The sequence below is a fragment of the Montipora foliosa genome, chromosome 3, assembly GCF_036669935.1.
Source record: "Montipora foliosa isolate CH-2021 chromosome 3, ASM3666993v2, whole genome shotgun sequence".
Classification (NCBI taxonomy): Eukaryota; Metazoa; Cnidaria; class Anthozoa; order Scleractinia; family Acroporidae; genus Montipora; species Montipora foliosa.
In genome coordinates, this window is record NC_090871.1 from 9045782 (window position 1) to 9060876 (window position 15095).

Below are 15095 nucleotides of genomic sequence, written 5' to 3' on the forward strand. Positions count from 1 at the left end.
AACTACCATGAACACCACAATTACTGTGACCATCACGACCACTGTGACAAGAATGACCTAAAACGACCACTACGACCAACACAACCACTGTGACAACTACGATCACTGTCATCACCATAACCACCAAAACTACTCTGACCACCATGACCACCACAACTACTGTGACCACCATGACCACCACAAGTACTGTGACCACCACGACCACCACAACTACTGTGACCATCACGACCACTGTGAGCACCAGGACCACCACAACTACTGTCACCTCAATAACCACCACAACTACTGTGACCACCACGACCACTGTGACCACCATGACCACCACAACTGCTGTGACCACGACGACTACCACAACTACAGTGATTACTACGACCACCACAACTACTGTGACCACTACAATGACTGTCACCACCATAACCATTCCAACTACGGTGACCAGCACGACCACTTTGACCACCATGACCACCACAACTACTGTGACCACCATGACCACCACAACCACTGTGACCATCACGAACACTGTGACCACCATGACCACCACAACTACAGTGACCACCTTGACAACTGTGACAACCATGTTTATCATGACCACCACAACTACTGTGACTACTACGATCACTGTCACCACCATAACCACCACAACTACTGTGACCACCACGACCACTGTGACCACCATGACCACCATGACTACTGTGAACACGACCCCAATCACAACTACAGTGACCACTACGACCACTGTGACCACCATGACCACCACAACTACTGTGACCACTACGAGCACTGTGATCACCATGACCACCACAACTACTGTGAGCACTACGATCACTTTCACCACCATAACCACCACAACTACTGTGACCACTACGATCACTTTCACCACCATAACCAGCACAACCACCATGACCACCACGACTACTGTGACCAACCACCACAACTACTGTGACTACCACGACCACCACAACCACAATGATAACCACTATGACAACCACCAAATTATTTTGGCCGGAAGCATACAGAAATGTCAGTTCATATATGGGCATAAGATCAGAAGTGCCCCGGAAACAAATTGAGGTGTCATACGACCGGAAATGTCTCCCGAACTTGGGTGAATGCTAGTGTTAGTATTAGTGTTACGTTTGTGTGTACGATAGTTAGTGTATATGTACTCTCCATATTGTACCTCTGCTGTTAACATTTAATTTAATTTATCTGATCTAGCGCCCTGACATTTTTAACTTTATAATTATTTCAGGGTGCTGGTACCCTTTTAGTTATCATATTTAAATTTAATTGTTTTTGTAACCTACTTTATTTAAATCTCTCGGGTACAATAAATATTATTGTTGTTGTTGTTGCCCCAGGGAGTTTGGGAGGGGAAAAGCGGTTTGTCACAACTAACATGAAACAATGTGAGTGGCCCGTGATTAGCAACCATGGACAGCTGTTTCGGGCCTTGTTCGACCTTATCAGCATAGCATAGTCAACGTACCAGGCGGGTGTTTTAGGCATCCCTTTACAGCGATTACCAGTCACACGCGCCCCTCAACGACTTTTTTTTCGACACGGAATTTGGGTCTACCGAAATTTAGTTTTTATAAAATAAGAGAAACCGTTGGGGAGCGCGTTTCACTGATAACCTCTGTAACTGGCAGCTCCACATACAACAACTGTGGTAAGGTGGGTTGGTGTTATGGTGTATCACCTTGATTTTTGTGTTGTTCGAAGACCTCGGAACGATGTTTTTGACTCGCTGGAGCGTGACTCATGTAAAGCAAAATAGGGGACGTTCCATTTAGTATCCAACAACCACCATTAGTTTAAAGCTGTTTAATTAGAGCTAAGATTTTTGCAGCTGCCTCTAACGACAAACAGTACAACATTTGTATCAGTCAAGAAAAGAGGCCAACAAGAATGGTTACTCATAAACGACTCCTATCAGTCAGCTAAGAAAATTAGCAACAAGAGGCTACAAGTAGCCTATACTCGGGCCTGCAAAAGTACAGTCGTGTATCGTTAATTTAGCACTATAAAGAAAAAAAAAAGAGAAAAGTCTGCGCTTCTTGCATCGGCCTTACATTGCGATTCTCATAATGTTCCACTGTGTATGTAGTGAATACCCGGACCCAGATTATCTTCATTACAGGAGTTAACAATAACCACTGGACGATGGAAGCGAGTTGAAAATAGTGTATTTATTCCCAAGTGGCTAAGCACATTGTTTTTTACTGATCGATGGGTATTCTTGCTCAGTGTTTGAGAAAGGAAACGCTTATTGAACGGTTTAAGATGAAAAGAAATGACTCATCGAAACATCTTTTTCAGAAAAAAATGAAAGAGAAACGAAGTTTAGATGTGAAAACATCTTTCCAAGGTGACCAAACTTTCGTACAGTGCTGCACGTAAAAAACACTTTGTCACGTGCGCGACACGTGAAGATCCGCACTATATCTCAACACTTGAAAATACTTTCGGAAGTACACAAGTTCCTTGAGGATGGCCATGCCAAATGAATCCAAACCACGAGAATATAAATACTCACAGTAATCTGCACCCAATAATCAAAATAAATGTTATTTGCCAGCTGGGAGGTCCGTATAGGGAGAAACTGTGACCGAGGCCGCAGGCCGAGGGTAGCTTTTTCAAGAGCGATGTCCCAGTTTTTTGCTACACGGACCGATCCTTTGCTGGTAAATAACCTTTTTTTTTTCTTCTCTCTCCCATCCTCTCTTAAAATCACTTGTTTTAATTGTTGACTTGCATCGCGCTTGATAGCGAATGCAGTATTAAAGCGACTTACAAACTGAACGTTTCAAAGAGGAATATTTTTATTTGAATTCTATTTCCAAACCTCTTGTCCAATGAAAATATGAGAAATGTAAACGGGGTCGGTGTCAAAAAAATAGTGCCACGTGGGTTCTATTGTGCATTACCCAATCAAAACAATGCCACGTGCTTTCTATTGTGCATTGCCCAATCAAACACCGCCACGTTTTTCTATTGTGCATTTTGCTGCACAGGAAAAAAATAAAACTTAAATCAAACGTATTTTATCAACCTCATTCCCAGGGTCTCTCGAGCGAGGAGAGACCCTGGTAGGGTCTGGTCACGTGCTTCCGTGACAATTGAAAACACTAGGGAGGGGTTCTTTCTAAACAAAGAATTTGTCGCGTTGAGCTTTGTCGAATTCAAAGCGAGGCATGAGAGCTTCGCACTGCGACTCCGTCATTACCTGCGATGTTTTACAGTAGCCTTCATGCTGCAATTTCGCATAGTATTTATTCTAACGTTAATCTAAAAGTTAAACAAGTTATCTGCCTCGAGGCAATTTACCATGGCCGTGATGTTGTCGCCGTGTTACCCACTGGATATGGAAAGTCGGTAATATTTCATCTTCTTCCTTCGTTATTCCTCGACAAAATCAACTATGAACGTGGAGCAGCAGCTCATCGCGTAGTAATTGTTGTTTCCCCTATAAATGCGCTGTAGTCTCAGTATAGACAAAATTCTTACTAAGCCGCCCCTCCCTTCATTGGATAAATTGTCATCTCCCAGATTCTGCGAGACACGTGACCAGAGCCTACCAGGGTCTCTCCTCGCTCGCCCCAGGCGTTAAGATAAGAGACCCTGGGAACGAGGTTGGTATTTTATAACTCGTGCCCCTACGGGCCCGAGTAAAAAGGCATTTCACGAGGGAGAGCCAGATAATAAATTGAACCAGAAGTCCATTCCCCGGAGCTTCCATCTGTATTGTACCCTTGAGTCGTATATTTCTATTTTTAGATCTACTAAATAGTGACGTATGTGATTGAGAATAGAATACAATATGATTTTATTTGCTCAGTTCATAGTTAATGTACAATTTAAAGTCGGAAACAAACAGATAAATCGATAAAATAATCATAATTACAATGTTAATTAATTAATTAAATTAGAAAGTTGAAAATTGCCACGCCGGTTTGAAAATATAAATCATGCACAAAAATTAAAAAAACAGGTTTGACAAGTCGCAACTGGACTGACTCATCCATTTCTTTGGATGCGCGGCAAGTCAAAGAATGTCGAGGCGGCTGGCAGAGTCGTCTTTCCTCTTACCGACTTATCACCACAACTACTGTTACCACTACGACCACTGTGACCACCATGACCACCACAACTACTGTGACCACTACGATCACTGTGACCACTATGACCACCACAACCACTATGACCACTGCGACCACCATGACCAACACAACTACTGTGACCACTACGATCACTGTCATCACCATACCCACCAGAACTACAATGACCACCACGACCACCAGAACTACTGTGACCATCACGACCACTGTGACCACCATAACCACTACAAAAACTGTGACCACCACAACTGCTGTGACCACTACGACCACTGTGACAGTCATGACCCCAACAACTACTGTGACCACCACGACCACTGTGACAACCATGAACACCACAACTACTGAAACAACTATGCCCACAACAACTACTGTGACCACTATGACCACCACAACCACTGTGACCACCATAACAATCACAACTACCATGAACACCACAATTACTGTGACCATCACGACCAATGTGACAAGAATGACCACCATGACCACCACAACTACTGTGATCACTACGATCACTGTCACCACCATAACCACCAAAACTACTGTGACCACTATAATCACTGTCACCACCATGACAATCACAACTACCATGAACACCACCATTACTGTGACCATCACGACCACTGTGACAACCATGACCACCATAACTACTGTGACCACTACAATCACTGACACCACCGCGACCACCACAACTACTGTGACCACCACGACCACTGTGACCACGACAACCACCACAACTAAAATGACCACTACGACAACCACAACCACTGTAACCACAACGATCACTGTCACCACCATAACCACCACAACTACTGTGACCACCATGACCACCACGACCACCACAACTACTGTGACCATCACGACCACTGTGACCACCATGACCACCACAACTACTGTCACCAGCACGATCACTGTCACCATCATAACTACTGTGACCACCACAACCACCGTGACCACCACAACTACTGTGACCACGACGACCACCACAACTAGAGTTACCACTACGACCACCACAACTACTGTGACCACCATGAACACAACAACTACTGTGACCACTACGACCACTGTGACAACCATGACCACCACAACTACTGTGACCACGATGACCACCACAACTAAAATGACCACTACCGCCACCACAACTACTGTGACCAGTGCGATCACTGTCACCACCATAACCATCACAACTACCATGAACACCACAACTACCGTGAAAACCATGACCACCACCACTACTGTGACCACTACGATCACTGTCATCACCATAACCACCACAACTACTGTGACAACCACGACCACTGTGACCACGACCCCAATCACAACTACAGTGACCACTACGACCACCACAACTACTGTGACCACTACGATCACTGTCACCACCACAACTACTGTGACAACCACGACCACTATGACCACCATGACCACCACAACTACTGTGACCACTACGGTCACTGTCACCACCATAACCACCACAACTACCGTGACCACCACGACCACTGTGACAACCATGAACACCACAACTACTGGGACCACTATGCCCACAACAACTACTGTGACCACTATGACCACCACAACCACTGTGATCACCATGACCACCAAAACTACTGTGACCACTACGATCACTGTCACCACCATAACAATCACAACTACCATGAACACCACAATTACTGTGACCATCACGACCACTGTGACAAGAATGACCTAAAACGACCACTACGACCAACACAACCACTGTGACAACTACGATCACTGTCATCACCATAACCACCAAAACTACTCTGACCACCATGACCACCACAACTACTGTGACCACCATGACCACCACAAGTACTGTGACCACCACGACCACCACAACTACTGTGACCATCACGACCACTGTGAGCACCAGGACCACCACAACTACTGTCACCTCAATAACCACCACAACTACTGTGACCACCACGACCACTGTGACCACCATGACCACCACAACTGCTGTGACCACGACGACTACCACAACTACAGTGATTACTACGACCACCACAACTACTGTGACCACTACAATGACTGTCACCACCATAACCATTCCAACTACGGTGACCAGCACGACCACTTTGACCACCATGACCACCACAACTACTGTGACCACCATGACCACCACAACCACTGTGACCATCACGAACACTGTGACCACCATGACCACCACAACTACAGTGACCACCTTGACAACTGTGACAGCCATGTTTATCATGACCACCACAACTACTGTGACTACTACGATCACTGTCACCACCATAACCACCACAACTACTGTGACCACCACGACCACTGTGACCACCATGACCACCATGACTACTGTGAACACGACCCCAATCACAACTACAGTGACCCCTACGACCACTGTGACCACCATGACCACCACAACTACTGTGACCACTACGAGCACTGTGATCACCATGACCACCACAACTACTGTGACCACTACGATCACTTTCACCACCATAACCACCACAACTACTGTGACCACTACGATCACTTTCACCACCATAACCAGCACAACCACCATGACCACCACGACTACTGTGACCAACCACCACAACTACTGTGACTACCACGACCACCACAACCACAATGATAACCACTATGACAACCACCAAATTATTTTGGCCGGAAGCATACAGAAATGTCAGTTCATATATGGGCATAAGATCAGAAGTGCCCCGGAAACAAATTGAGGTGTCATACGACCGGAAATGTCTCCCGAACTTGGGTGAATGCTAGTGTTAGTATTAGTGTTACGTTTGTGTGTATGATAGTTAGTGTATATGTACTCTCCATATTGTACCTCTGCTGTTAACATTTAATTTAATTTATCTGATCTAGCGCCCTGACATTTTTAACTTTATAATTATTTCAGGGTGCTGGTACCCTTTTAGTTATCATATTTAAATTTAGTTGTTTTTGTAACCTACTTTATTTAAATCTCTCGGGTACAATAAATATTATTGTTGTTGTTGTTGCCCCAGGGAGTTTGGGAGGGGAAAAGCGGTTTGTCACAACTAACATGAAACAATGTGAGTGGCCCGTGATTAGCAACCATGGACAGCTGTTTCGGGCCTTGTTCGACCTTATCAGCATAGCATAGTCAACGTACCAGGCGGGTGTTTTAGGCATCCCTTTACAGCGATTACCAGTCACACGCGCCCCTCAACGACTTTTTTTTCGACACGGAATTTGGGTAAACGTGAATCAAATGTTTCCATGACAAATTCGACTGCCGCCAAGTGGGACTATATTGTCATAGAAACATTTGATTGACGTCTACCGAAATTTAGTTGTTATAAAATAAGAGAAATCGTTGAGGAGCGCGTTTCACTGATAACTGCTGTAACTGGCAGCTCCACATACAACAAATGTGGTAAGCTGGGTTGGTGTTATGGTGTATCACCTTGATTTTTGTGTTGTACGAAGACCTCAGAACGATGTTTTTGATTCGCTGGGGCGTGACTCATGTAAAGCAAAATAGGGGACGTTCCATTTAGTATCCAACCCCCACCCCCACCCCCTATATGCTGATTCCTGCCATTTGTTGTTGTTATTTGTTGCTGTTTTAGTTTTTTTCAAGGGAAAAAGTGATCCGTACCAGTGAATTTTTATGGCAAAAAAATGTTCCTACCCTCTCTCAGGTAAATTAAGGCATGGGTAAACAATGATTTAATCAAAACGTGATGGGGGGTGGTCTAACTCGGAGCACTTAAGCATTAGAAAGATGAAACTTTGCCAGACACATACATGTGTGGTTTCTGTCAATTTGGTATGTTCCAAATATAATCATGTCACGTGACTGCATGCGGCCAGAAAACAATAAACTGTCTTTAGACAAAAATGGCAGCACTTTTTGTTGCGTGTTATTGAATCGGACTGGTTTAGGACAATGTGTAATGCAAGCTTCTACAAAACTGTGCTTGGCCTGTTTTGGATTTTTTACTGTTGTTGAAAATAAACGGTTTTTTCAACTAGACCAAGTCCCCCAAGGAGGTTTTATCCCATCTTGACGCCTTCGCTTTTAATTATTTTACAAAGGCCAAGCACAGAAGTGATATACTAATCGGCCTTAACATTATGCAACCGGTAAAACAATTGAGAACACACGTAAAAGTGTTGCCGTTTCAAAAACAAGCTTTTTAAACAGATGGAGGTCACGTGACCTAATTTGCGTAATTAAAAATAATGGAATTGACTAAAAATGTAAGCAGCTGAAAAAGTTTTATGTCTCTACATCTAAAGCTGTAAGAGATAGACCACCCCATCACTTTTGAAGTGAACAAATTACGGCAAATTGAGACCCATCCCTTAATTTACCTGAGCTCTCCCCGAGTGACTTAGCGAGTGGAGGAGGTGGCTGAAAATCAAGGCTAACCATCAGTTTAAAGCTGTTTAATTAAAGCTAAGATTTTTGCAGCTGCCTCTAACGACAAACAGTGCAACATTTGTATCAGTCAAGAAAAAAGGCCAACAAGAATGGTTACTCGTAAACGACTCCTATCGGTCAGCTTAGAAAATTAGCAGAAAGGCATTTCACGAGGGAGAGCCAGATAATAAATGGAACCAGGAGTCCATTCCCCGGAGCTTCCATCTGTATTGTACCCTTGAGTCAACCCTTTCCGTATATTTCTATTTTTAGATCTACTAAATAAGGACATATACGAATATGATTTTATTTGCTCAGTTCATAGTTAATGTACAATTTAAAGTCGGAAACAAACAGATAAATAGATAAAATAATCATAATTACAATTCTTATTAATTAATTTAATTAGAAAGTTGAAAATTGCCACGCCGGTTTAAAAATATTTATCATGGAGATTGATCATGCGCAGAAATTAAAACAACAGGTTTGACAAGTCGCAACTGGACTGACTCATCCATTTCTTTGGATGAGCGGCAAATGAAAGAATGTCGAGGCGGCTGGCAGAGTCGTCTTTCCTCTTCCCGACTTATCTAGGAAGATCGAAAGAGACTCTGCTCGCAGGGTAGGGTTCCTGGTGACGTAATAAATCGCTGACCATAGGTTTCTTATGATTGGCTATTGTGAAAACACCCACTGAAGCCCCCTGGGAGGTGCTTCTAAAAATAGAAAGATACAGGAAAGGGCCGACACTAGTGGTAAAGCAATCTCGAACCCAGGCTCTCTTCTCCTCCTTTGACGTCGAGGTTGGCAGGGAAGATGCTTTTCTCAAAGACGTCATCAACTCAAAATCAAAATCCAGAGGTGTTTTGAATTTTTATCTACGGCTGGAGGTTGAAGAAGACCTAAAAAATAATCTTTTTTTCAAGTATCCAGTTACATGACGTCTTTCGTTTGGAAAGTACTGCAGCATTTTGAATTTCCGAATTGTCACCTTGCGGGACACCATGATACAAAGCTATTTGGTTGAAAAAAAAAGGTCTATCCCTATGAATCTCAGCAGTTTGAGCGTTTCAAGTACATTAGGAGATGTGTTCTTACACATTTTATCTTGAGATCGAGAAATGTTCTTGTTATTATTGATTTCTGGCCGCCATATTGGCGCTTAACGGAGGTTGCACAAACATGGCGTCTCCATACAAAACTCTGTAAAGTTGCGTGAAATGATTCGACAAATAACTCAAAAATGATGCACCGCACAGACCTGAGAATTGGAGAGGAGATTTCTAAAGTTGTCTCCTACAACATTCTACGTTTTTGGCTTTTTTCGTTGAATGGTTTCAATTTTATTGTTTCGTTGGGTGACGGTAAAAACGATTTTGCAAGAAAAACCTAATTCTGCCTTCACTACAACGAGCTGGCTTCAATGAGAAACAGTTTATTACGGATGTGTCAGTCAATCCACTGCTTAACGTGACATAAGCTACACAAAGCATTAACATTATACTAAGCTAACTTACACGAGCATTTAATTAAAATGAATTCCAATTGTGCCACACCAGTTACGAAAACCACTAAAAACCACCCTTTAGAAGTGCCCATAAATAACTTGGTACGTATTCGTCATCTAATACTGCAACACCACACCCCAAGGAAAGGGCACATAACATTAAAAAAATAGAAAATAGCATTGCAAAACAAAACCGTAAAGGAAAACATGAAGGAGCAGCGATCGACCGACATAGAATGACAAAATATTCCCTCCAGACTCTTGCCCCCCCTGTGAAATGTGAAATGAGAATCGGGAGCCTTGCCTTGTCATGGAATGGCAGAATTACCCAGAATTCTTTTTGGGCCTGAGCGAGGCAACTTGAGCGTTGAGGAGCACGAGACTGGCACTCATCGAATGGCTGAAGCGCGGCCAGAGGAAAAAATGTGTAGCCAGATACTCAGGAGAAGACCTGGTGTGTCCTGTTAACGTAGATTTTAGATTTCTGAACAAGTTTTTATCCTAGAAAATTCGTGACAAAGTTGTGCTTTCATTTCGCTGTAATCCTCGTGTCAAAGGCGGTATAATGTAAATAAGAGAATAACGAGATTTATATTTCCAGATTACCTGTCCTCTTACTACTAAAGTTAAACTCTACATCTATACAATAACCGCATTCAAAATCTCCTCATATTACTTTATAAAAGTATGTTTTTAAAAAAAACCGCTTTAATATACATTCACTTCTTGTCATTTATCATCATTTACCTTCACGTTCATATACCTTCATTCACGATCATTTACCTTCATTAACTTACATTTACCTTCATTCACGTTCATCTACCACCACCTACCTTAAGTTACCCTCACTCACCTTCATCTACCTTCATCTACCGTCATTCACCAGCGTTCGTCTACCTTCATCTACCTTCAATCACATTTATTTGCCTTAATATACCGTTATTCACGTTCATCTACCCTCATTCACATTTATTTACAAATACCTTCATCTACTTTTATCTGCCTTCATTCACGTTCATCTACCTTCATCTACCTTCATTTACCTTTATTTACCCCATCTACCTTCATCTACTTTCAATCGCAATCATCTACCTTCATTCACCTTAATATACCTTCATTCACGTTCATCTACCTTCACCTACCTTCATTTACCGTGCCTTCATTTAACTTCATTCACGTTCATCTACCATCATATACCTTCACTTACCTTCATATACCTTCGTTCATGTTCATATACTTTCATTAACATTCATTTATCTTCATCTACCTTCATTTACCTTTAGTTACCCTCATCTACCTTCAATCGAAATCATCTACCTTCATCCATTTCAATATATCTTCATTCACGTTCATCTATGCCTTCACATGACCTATACCTTCATTTACCTTCATTTACGTTCATCTACCTTCATATACCTTCAGTTACCTTCATATACCTTCGTTCACGTTCATATACTTTCATTTACCTTCATCTTCCTTTATGCACGTTCATTTAGCTTCATCCACCTTCACGTATCCTCCTATACCTCCATTCAAGTTTATTTACCTTCAGCTACCCACGTCTTCATTCATCCGCGTTCATTTATCTTCATTTACCTTTATTCACGTTCATTTGCCTTCATGTACCTTCACTAACGTCCATTTACCTTCAGCTACCCCCATCTACCTTCATTCACGTTCATTTACCTTCATCTACCTCCATGTACCTTCATGTAACTTCATTCATGTTCATCTACCCTCATCTACCTTCATTTACCTTCATCTACCTTCATTTACCATCGTCTACTTTCATTAACCTTCATCTACCTTTATTCACGTTCATTTACCTTCATCTCTTTTCACTTACCTTCGTGTACCCATAGTTAATAGAGGGGAATGGTTAGGAAGCTCGGCAAACATCAAAGGAGCAAACAAAGATGCCAAGATCTAGGTTGGAAAGTCAACGACCGTGCATAATCTTTTGTTTTCCGCTCATACACTATGCATGAATTACGTAATCAACACGTTTCTATTGGTTAGTTCCTGAGTACGGAATAAACAACTATTGTGTTTTGTGCACGGTCAAGGCCAGAAAAGAGAACAAAAACCTACAACAAAGAAAGTTGTCGGGTTTCATAACCATTCCCCTCTATTAACTATGGTGTACCTTCACTATGAATCACGTTCATATAGCTTCATTAACATTCATTTACCTTAATATATACCTTCTTCCACGTTCATTTACCTTCACTTACGTCCATTTACCTTCAACTACCTACATCTACCTTCATCCGCGTTCAATTACCTTCATCTGTTTTGTTTTACCTTGATCTACCTTTAGACACATTCATTTGCCTTTATCTACCTTAATTTCCCTTCATCTACCTTCAGTCCGCGTTCATTTACCTTCATCTACAGTTATTCACGTTCATTTGCTTTCATTTACCTTCATGTCTCTTCATCTACCTTCAATCTCGTTCATCTACCTTCATTTACGTTTATTTACCTTCAGCTACCTCCATCTACTTTCATTTACCTTCCCGTGCACCCTTACATAGGCGTGTGCGAGAGTAGATGGCCTCAAATAGGACAAAAACGTTTCTAAAAAGGGGAATTTCGGTGTCATTACTATTTTGCGAAACGCATCGAAATGTTGCCATAATGATGATTGATTGCATCCTTGGGACTCGGTGCTACGAAAAAGTGGGAATTTCGGACAAATTAAGGCGTATTGTGCATTTTTATTTTCATTTCGTTTCGTTTGGTTTCTCAAATTAGTGTAAGCCGCCCAGATCAACAACAACATTTATTGGTATTGTAAGGCCTATTCCAAACGTCGTGCTACTGCCGTGCCGAACTCAAATGAATTTGGCTTGGCAGTGGCACGACGATGGCACGGCAGCGGTTTCAAACGTCGAACTTAATACAGTCGCACCAAATTCAAAACACAAAACAAACCATCCATCCAGCGTAATAGTATGCAAATAATGCAAAATACATTGAATTAATTTATGAATTGAGTTCGGCGCAACGATAGCACCCTGTTTGAAACCAAGTCGTGCTACTGCCGTGCGGCACGGCAAATCCTGCCGTGCTAAGTAGTCGTGCCGAATTTAAGTCAGCCGTGCCTCGTTTAATGGTTTCAAACGGCGTGCTACTGCCGTGCTTAAATAGAAAGGACAATTTCATTTGAGTTCGGCACGGCAGTAGCACGACGTTTGGAACAGGCCTAAGATTGAAAAATTGATTGTTACAAGACCATTCGTAAAAAATAAATATATTGAACAGTGTATAGTAACTGGTCACTCAAAAGAACTATTGAGCAAATGGCTCCTTAATTTTAAAAGGCTCTTTTCGGTTAATATCGTCTAGAGCTTAAGCACGCGACGTTTTTGAACATAGATGAGATCGTTCATGCAGTTCCACAAAAGATATTATTTTCTGTCTGTTTTCCTTTCATGCCAAAAAATTGAAAGAAGGGTAAAAATATCATCGAATCTTGGTTGTTTTGTGAATTTACTATTTCGATAAACGAGATGAAAAGTACTTCAAACCATTTTGATAACATTACTATTTTGCGAAATGAGGCGCGTGCGAGCGTATTAAAATCACCTCAAATATGCCAAAAACAGTACGTTTCGTAAAATCGTAATTTTGGTCACATTACTGTTTTGTGGGAGGCGCGGTGGCCTCATGGTTAGAGTGCTTCGACTCCGGATCGAGTGGTCCGGGTTCGGGTCCTGGCCGGGGACATTGTGTTGTGTTCTAGGGCAAGACACTTTACTCTCACGGTGCCTCTCTCCACCCAGGTGTACAAATGGGTACCAGCGAAATGCTCGGGTTAACCCTGCGATGGACTAGTCGCTTCATGCTACGGAAACCGGAGATAAGCGCCGGCCTGATGGGCCTTCCTAGGCTCGTAACAGAGACTTTACCTTTCGATCCGTTTCGAGAAATAGTAATGAGCCCGAAATTTCCATTTTGCGAAACGTTTTTGTCCTATTTGAGGCGATCTACGCTCGCACACGCCTCCGCAAGGATGCTCGGGAAGGTAAAAGTAAAAAAAAAGAAAAAATTGAACAAAAATTTATGCCTTGAATTGAACTAAAATAGACTCTTTCAATTGAAATATCCATTTATTGAATATTGCTACACTTGGCTTTCCATACAACGGCATTTTGTGACCCAGGAACAAGTGTTCGATGTATTAAATTGTTCACTTCAAAAACAGTTGTATAATGCTTATTAAGAAGCCACTTGTAAGTACTCAAAGAAGTACATAAGCGCAGCTCGACTACTAATGCATTCCGTGAAGGCACAACGCAATTAAAACATGGATTGGCAAACGTCTCAGTTTTGCACAAAGGTAAATATATATAGGCCCCTTGTCAGACCTCCTTGTGCGGCTCATAGGATGGAATTTATTGGCAAAGTCGGATGGATCAAGCACATGAAGTCCCTGTCTGCATTTGAACAGAAAAGCAATTTCTAAAAGTTCTCTCCTCAACGAAAGATGTCAGAACGTGCGATCGTTTTCACGTGAAGCCATTAAATTGTAAAATGAAAATCGCGAAATTTGTACTTCTATTATTTTAGGAGCAAGGGTGGCACAGTCGGTTAGTGCGCCCTTGGTGCAACAGGTCCCGAGTTCGAACCCCGGATCTCACATCCTTGTTTGGACTTCTTTCCTTTCAGTGTAGCCTAAGTAGCTTTAAATACCCTTAAAACGGAGCACTGATGGAAAGAGGGGGGTAAAATGAGCGCACCGTCGGCTTCTTGGGAGAATACTCTCTAGAGAGTAAAGGAACTTCTGACGTTAAATAAGGTGTATCTTTACCTTTACCTTTACATTACCTTGAATATAATCTAGATTTCAATCTTTTCACAAGTTTTTAGAGCCGTAGCGTCTTTCGTTTTGAAAATACATCATTTTTAATTTCCGAATTCCGCCTTGCGTGACACCAAGATAGTGGCTGTTTGGTTAAAAAAAAAAGCTTTTCCTTTCAACTTTCAACAGTTACAACTTTTAAAGTCTTAAGACATTGTTTTGATGCTTATATGTCCAGTTCATGAGTGAAAAGAACGTGTTTTCATGGCAAAG

At 42.1% G+C, this 15095-nt stretch overlaps 1 protein-coding gene across 1 annotated transcript in view; it reads right to left on the reverse strand.

The window, feature by feature from the left end:
- The window catches only part of LOC137996668 (serine-protein kinase ATM-like), a 194784-nt gene that overhangs the window by 118028 nt on the left and 61661 nt on the right, over positions 1 to 15095 (reverse strand). The window lies entirely within an intron of this gene.